This window comes from Pan troglodytes, chromosome 9, assembly GCF_028858775.2.
Source record: "Pan troglodytes isolate AG18354 chromosome 9, NHGRI_mPanTro3-v2.0_pri, whole genome shotgun sequence".
NCBI lineage: Eukaryota > Metazoa > Chordata > Mammalia > Primates > Hominidae > Pan > Pan troglodytes.
In genome coordinates this window covers 92,398,309-92,406,426 of record NC_072407.2, presented here as the reverse complement: position 1 = coordinate 92,406,426, position 8,118 = coordinate 92,398,309, and the positions used below count along the sequence as shown (strand labels likewise).

Here is an 8,118-nt window from a genome sequence, read left to right as displayed (position 1 = left end):
AAAGGAGTTCAAATCTCTCTCTAATAAAGCTTTCCATCACTCCTCCTTACATCCCCATAGATAGAAAGACACTCATTATATTTTTCTCCTTCACTATAGTCAATTAATATTTTCATCATGGAGTCTGATTTACTAACCTTTCTTTATGTGTCTGCTTTACCTTTACATACTTTAAGTTTCATAAAGACAGAGTCTTTGTCTTATTCATTATTTTATCCCCAGTTTTTCATATGTTAAGTATCCAACAAATGATTAGTAAAAGCATGACTGCATAAATAAATTAATGTGAAAACTTTTCTGCCCTCATCTGTCTCAAAGCCTAATGGGGAAACACATACACAAACATTAAAAATTATTAAGTATGTAGCTTCAGTGGTTGAATTGTGTGCATTCTGACTGTTATTTCCAGTTATGTCAAAGGGAGACATATATAATCACAGTAAACATAAAGTGTCTTGCTGTGTCTTTTGCAATTTGTGTGTGTGTGTGCAATTGTGTGTAGTTGGTTTTATACATCCCCCAAATACTAAAGCAAAATAAAAATACAGAGCCTGAGTATAATATAAAGTTAGTCAAACTATCCATATAGCAATTTATTTTTAGAGAATAAATTTCATGAGAAATATGTGAGAAGCTACCCCTATACAAGGAACCTGTGTTTTTATCATGTCCTAAATTCTGTGGTTAACAATGGCTGTAGATTAGAACACATTTAAGGTTGTGGTTCTTTCAGCTGTTGGCAAATTGTAGAACACAAAAGTAAGAGAATACAAAAAAGAAATCCATTGGAAACTAAACCCAGTATTTGAAATTCTGAGTTGTTCCCTGGGCTTTAGTCATGTTTTTTCTCATTGGAGTAGGGTCAGTGTGACAGGGCTGAAGTAGATGGAAAAATGATGAATGTAATCAGGGGAAGAGATTGAGGAAATTATTCTGGAACCCATGATTTAGGTTTCAAATAAAGATACTTTCCAAAGGAAATGAAACTGGTGATCTCAGTTTGCTCCCTAGCAACTACTGTAGTGGAGATGCAATATGAATGCATCGGCATGTTTCACATATTGGGAATCTCTGTGGAAATGTATAATGAGCTCCTGTTGGGTCGGTTTTCCATCCTATGCTTCAGTGCGAGGGCATGCAATTGTCCAGATATCTGCAGCATTCTGAGCTGCTCAACAAATTTTAAACGTTTTGGTGAGAAAAATAGTTTGAGGGTTTCCCTAAATACTCTCCAAGGTACCAGGCTGATAACAAAGTGGAGCCCCCAAACTTAAACTGAAGTCTGCATCATTTGAGTGTCCAGCATGGCAAGAAACTGGCTGACATTTACGTTGAAAATCACACAGGCCATGTGGCTATTGATAAGCTTATTTTCAGAAAGAAATACACAGTGACATTTAATCAAAATGTAATTCATTGGTATGAAATTTGATGAGCTAGCACAAAGTCAATTGCATTTGATGGTTTATTTCCAATTAACTTAAGACACATTTTAACTTTCCCTGCTTCTTAACAGTTAATTTTTTAAAATCCATTCATAAAAATTAAATAAACACAATGTGCTGAATTTAAAAATCTATCTTTATCTGTTTCCATTTTCATCTCTTACTTTTTCAATCTCTTTCATCCTTTTTTTCTTTTAAAGAAAGATAGGACGTGAAGAAGGACTGCCATCTACTGGTACACAAGAAACGTTTCTGAAATAGATGAACAGCACCAGGTACCCTGGTGGCTTTGTGGAAAACATTCTCTGACACAAAAGAAAAGGTTATTATGCTTTACACCCTTTAAATGAAACAATGGTTAATATATTCATTTACTCACTCACTTCAACAAAATTGAATTTAGCACCTACCAGTATTGCCAAGCACTGAGCTAAATCCATAGAGAACACAGAAATGACTAAATCATGGTACTTGATAGAAAAATCATTTCATTTTCTTTCCTTCCTCTTTTCATGTACTGTCAATAGTATACAAATATGTTTTTGTAGCATGCACTTGAGTTAATGGATTGAGGCTCTGAGGATAATATCTTGAAAATATTAAATATTTACAGGCTATGCTGCTGGCAAAAAAATTCCCAGGAGGATGCCAGAAGCATACAAATCTCATAAATACCTCTTTTCTCACTCATTCAATATTCAGTCTACTTATTTTTATATCTGTAATAATCCCTTTAAATATTATTATTCACAAAGGAATAAAGACAGAAAAGTAGCTCTCTTAAATGTTTTTCTTAATAGGAGATATAGAAAAGGAATATTGAAAGTGGTACAGAATACACACAGATATGGATTTCACAACATTAATACTGACAAATGCATTGAGAATATTCAGCACATACCTGAGGATGTTAGCAAGCCTGCCCTAATACCTACGCTACCTACTCTATCAAGCCAGAAACACTCAGGCATTGAAAAAAGCTTACAACACATATGACCATCAAAGACGAGTTTAAAAAAATGTATAAACATTACTGATTTAAAGCATTTCCATTATAAACCTTACTTTTTCATGAAAACTTGGTTTTCCCAGGACACATCAACTTTGAAGATGATGCAAAGATATTTGTAGCAGAGACTCCAACCCGATTTTATTATCACAAATCCAAACCTTCTCAGCCTCCCTCTACCTGTGGATATAACACTCATAAACCCCCTTGCCAACTGAAAGAGCATATATCTTTCATTTACTTCTATAACCTAGTCATAGTATAATGCTTGGCCCGCTATAGGTCCCCAGTACTTTTATATTAAAAGACCAAATGAATATCATTGACTTTTTTGTCCTGTGGGAAATTAGAGAGGCTCCCACCAGTGATATATCAATGCCTTGCTCTATTGCTTCTAAAGTCTCAATATTGCTTTATTAAAGAAAAAAATCATGGTGAGGTAATTTTAGCCTTAAAGAAAAGTTACAAAGGTAGTAAATTCTCATATGGTCTTTATCCAACGTCCCCTTAATGTTAATATCTCACATAACCAAAGTATAATTATTAAAAGTAAGAATATAAAAACCATATACTACCATTAACTAAACCAGGGGTCTCCAACCCCTGGGTCATGGACTGGTACCCATCCATGGCCTGTTAGGAACCGGGACGCACAGCAGGAGGTGAGCAGCTGTTGAGAAGGCAAAGCTTCATCTGTATTTACAGCTATTCCTCATCTCTGGCATTACCTCCTGAGCTCCACCTCCTGTCAGATCAATGGTGGCATTAGATTCACATAGGAGTTTGAACCGTATGGTGAAATGCACATGCAATGGATCTAGGTTGCACATTCCTGGGATTCTAATGTTTGATGATCTGTCACTGTCTCCCATCACCCCCAGATAAAACCATCTATTTGCAGGAAAACAAGCTTAGGGCTCCTACTGATTCCACATTATGGTGATATATGTAATTATTTCATTATATATTATGATGTAATAATAATATAAATAAAGTATGCAATAAATGTAATGCACTTGAATCATTCCAAAACAATTCCACCCTGGCCTGAGTCTGGAAAAATTGTCTTCCACGAAACCAGTCCCTGGTGCCAAAAAGATTGGGGACCACTGAACTAAACTACAAAATTGTTTTAGTTTATCCACCTTTTCCACTAAAGTACATATTTATGTTCTAGGACACAACCACACCTCGTTTTGTTGCACTTCACTTTATTGCGCTGCACAGATACCGTGTATTTTACAAATTGAGGACTTGTGGCAACCCTGTATTGAGCAACTCTATCAGCTTCATTTTTCCAACAGCATGTGCTCAATTCATGTGTCTGTATCACATTTTGGTAATTTTTGAAATATTTCCAACTTTATCATTATTAGTATATCTGTTATGGTGACCTGTGATCAGTAATATTTGATATTACTATCGTAATTGTTTTGTGGCACCACGAACTATGCCCATAAAAGATAGTGAACTTAACAGGTAAATGTTATGTACATTCTGACTGGCTCCATCAACCAGCCGTTCCTTCATCTCTCTCTCCCTCTCTTCAGGCCTTCCTATTCCCTAAGATACAATATTAAAATTAGGCCAATGAATAACCCTACTATGGCCTCTAAGTGTTCAAGTTAGAGTCACATAACTATCATTTTAAATCAAAAGCTAGAAATGATTAAGCTTATGAGGAAGGCATGTTTGAGATAGGCCAAAAGATTGGCCTCTTGTGCCAAAGAGTTAGCCAAGTTGTGAAAGGAGAAGTTATTGAAAGAAATTAGTGAACACATGAGTGATAAGAAAGCAATACAGCCTTATTGCTGATATGGAGAAACTTTTAGTGGTCTAAATAGGAGATCAAACCAGCCACAACATTCCTTTAATTCAAAACCTAATCCAGAGTAAGACACAAACTCTCTTTAATTCCAGGAAGGCAGAGAGATGTGAGGAAGCTGCAGGAGAAAGGTTGGAAGCTAGCTGTTATGTGGTACATATACACCATGGAATACTATGCAGCCATAAAAAATGATGAGTTCGTGTCCTTTGTAGAGACATGGATGAAGCTGGAAACCATCATTCTCAGCAAACTATCACAAGGGCAAAAAACCAAACACCACATGTTCTCATTCATAGGTGGGAACTGAACAATGAGAATACATGGACACAGGAAGGGGAGCATCACACACCGGGGCCTGTTGTGGGGTGGGGGGAGTGGGGAGAGATAGCATTAGGAGATATACCTGATGTTAAATGACGAGTTACTGGGTTCAGCACACCAACATGGCACATGTATACATATGTAACTAACCGGCACATTGTGCACATGTACCCTAAAACTTAAAGTATAATAAAAAAAAAAAAGAAGAAAGGTTGGAGGCTAGCAAAGGTTGACTAATGAGATGTAAGGAAAGAAGCCATCACCATAACATAAAAATGCAAGGTGAAACAGCAGGTGCTGATGGAGAAGCTTCAGCAAGTTATCCAGAAGATCTACCTACAATTATTGATGAAGGTGGCTACAATAAACAAAAAATAATCAGTGTAGACCAAACAGCCTTATAACGGAAGAGGATGCCATCTAGGACTTTCATAGCTAGAGAGAAGTTAATGCCTAACTTCAAAGCTTCAAAAGACAGGCTGACTCTTTTGTTAGGGGCTAAAGCAGTTGGTGACTTTAAGTTGCCACTAATCCTCATTACCATTTCATTTTGAAAATCCTAGAGCCCTTAAATTTACTCTACCTGTGCTCTATAAATGAAACAACAAAGCCTAGATGATAGCACATCTGCTTATAGCATGATTTACTAAATGTTTTCAGTCCATTGTTGAGACTTACTGCTTACAAAAAAGATTGCTTTCAAAATATTACTGCTCATTGACAGTGCACCTAGTCAAACAAGAGCTCTCATGGAGAGATGCAAGAAGATTAATGTTGTTTTTATACCTGCAAACTCAGTATCCACTCTGTAGCCCATGGATCAAAGAGAAATTTCAATTTTCAAGTCTCATTTGTTCAGCAGTACATTTCATAAGGCTATAGCTTCCATATAAATTGTGAATCTTCTGATGGATCTTGACAAAACAAGTTGAAAAACTTTGGGAAATAATTAACCATTCTAAGATGTCATTAAGAGCATTAGTGATTTATGAGAGAAGGTCAAAATGTCAACCATAACAGAAGTTTGAAGAAGTTGATGACATTCAAGACATTATTAGAGGAAGTAACTGCAGATGTGGAAATAGCAAGTGAACTACAATTAGAAGTGGAGCCTGAAGATGTGACTGAATTGCTGCAATCTCATAATGAAACTTGAATGGATGAGAAGCTTCTTCCTCTGGATGGGAAAAAAAAAGTGGTTTCTTGAGACAAAATCGACTCTTAGTGAAGATGCTGTGAACATTGTTGAAATGCCAACAAACGATCTAAAATATTCCATAAACTTTTTTTTTGATGTTAATGACTTTACTTTGAGACATGATGGAAAAACATTACAGGTACACATGGAAAAGACGTGATCACCAAGTGAAAATCTAACCAGAAAGCTTTAATGTCTGTCAGCTAAGCTGAAGCTGAAATTCTGGGAGCACGACATGCTGCAGGGCCAAAAGGAATGGATTAGTATTCCTCTCTTTCTTCCTCACCCTCTCCTTCAACAGAATCCACACCAACCTCCTCATAATCCTTCTCAAGGGCAGCCATGTCTTCACGGGCCTCTGAAAACTCGCCTTCCTCCATCCCCTCAACCACGTACCAGTGAACAAAGGCACGCTTGGCATACATCAGGTCAAACTTGTGGTCCAGGCGAGCCCAGGCCTCAGCAATGGCTGTGGTGTTGCTCAGCATGCACTCTGTACCATGGCCAGGTCTGCACCAGGCACCACAGTGGGAGACTGGTAGTTGATGCCAACCTTGAAGCCAGTGGGGCACCAATCTACAAACTGGATGCTACGCTTGGTCTTGATGGTGGCAATGGCAGCACTGACATCTTTGGGAACCACATCACCATGGTACGATAGGCAGCAAGCCATGTATTTACCATGGCGAGGGTTACATTTCACCATCTGGTTGGCTGGCTCAAAGGAAGCATTGGTGATCTCTGCTACAGAAAGCTGTTCATGGTAGGCTTTCTCAGCAGAGATGACAGAGGCATATGTCGCCAGAGGGAAGTGGATGTGGGGGTAGGGTACCAGGTTGGTCTGGAATTCTGTCAGGCCAACATTCAGGGCTCCATCAAATCTCAGGGAAGCAGTGATAGAGGACACAATCTGGCTAATAAGGCGGTTAAGGTTAGTGTAGGTTGGGCGCTCGATATTGAGGTTTCTACGACAGATGTCACAGATGGCCTCATTGTCTACCATGAAGGCACAATCAGAGTGCTCCAGGGTGGTGTGGGTGGTGAGGATGGAGTTGTAGGGCTCAACTACAGCTGTGGAAACCTGGGGCGCTGGAGTTTCCAGCTGGGGAATTGGAGAACTCCAGCTTGGACTTCTTGCCATAATCAACTGAGAGATGTTCCATGAGCAGGGAGGTGAACCCAGAACCAGTTACCCCACCAAAGCTGTGGAAAACCAAGAAGCCCTGAAAAACAGTGCACTAGTTAGCCAGCTTGCGAATTCGGTCCAACACAAGGTCAATGATCTCCTTGCCAATGGTGTAGTGCCCTCGGGCATAGTTATTGGCAGCATCTTCCTTGCCTGTGATGAGCTGCTCAGGGTGGAAGAGCTGGCGGTAGGTGCCAGTGCAAACTTCATCAATGACCATGGGTTCCAAGTCTACAAACACAGCCCGGGGCATATGCTTGCCAGCACCTGTCTCACTGAAGGTGTTGGAGGAGTCATCTCCTCCCCCAATGGTCTTGTCACTTGGCCACTTGGCATCTGGCCATCGGGCTGGATGCCGTGTTCCAGGCAGTAGAGCTCCCAGCAGACATTGCCAATCTGGACACCAGCCTGGCCAACGTGGATGGAGACGCACTCACGCATAGTGGCTAGGGATTAGGAGGCGAAGGTGACAGGAGCAGACACTGGGTCCCGGTTACCGTCCCCAACAAGCTAAGAGTCGAGGTAAGTAACACACTGGGAATGTTCCATAAACTTAGCTGATAAAGCAGCAGCAGAGTTTGAGAGGATTGACTCCAATTTTGAAAAAAAAAAAAAAAAAAAAAAGGCCTACTTAGGTAAAATGCTATCGAACAGCATTACACGCAACAGAGAAATTTTTCATGAAAGGAAGAATCAGTCAATGAGGCAAACTTCACTGTTGTCTTGTTAAAAATTGCCACAGCCACCCCAACCTTCAGCAATCACCACCCTGATCAATCAGTAGCCATCAACATTGAGGCAAGCCTCTCCATCAGTAAAGGCTCAAATAATCATTAACATTTTTAGCAATACAATATTTGTAAATATGATATATATGATGTTTTAAATATCATGCTATTGCACACTTAATAGGTTATGACTTTTACATGCACTGGGAAACCTAAAATATTATATGACTCACTTTATTGTGAAATTTGCTTTATTGCAGTGGTCTAGAACCAAACCCACAATATCTTCAAAGTATGCCTGTACCACAGTGAATTTAGTTGTTATATCTCTTTAATCCCCTCCCACCTGTGACAGCTCCTCAGTTTTTCCTTGTCTTTCATGACTTTGACACTTCTGAAGAAC

At 39.2% G+C, this 8,118-nt stretch overlaps 1 pseudogene; it reads right to left on the bottom strand.

The window, feature by feature from the left end:
- Window positions 1-5,987: 5,987 nt before the first annotated feature.
- On the bottom strand, window positions 5,988-7,517 carry LOC451479 (tubulin alpha-1B chain-like; annotated as a pseudogene).
- Window positions 7,518-8,118: the final 601 nt, after the last annotated feature.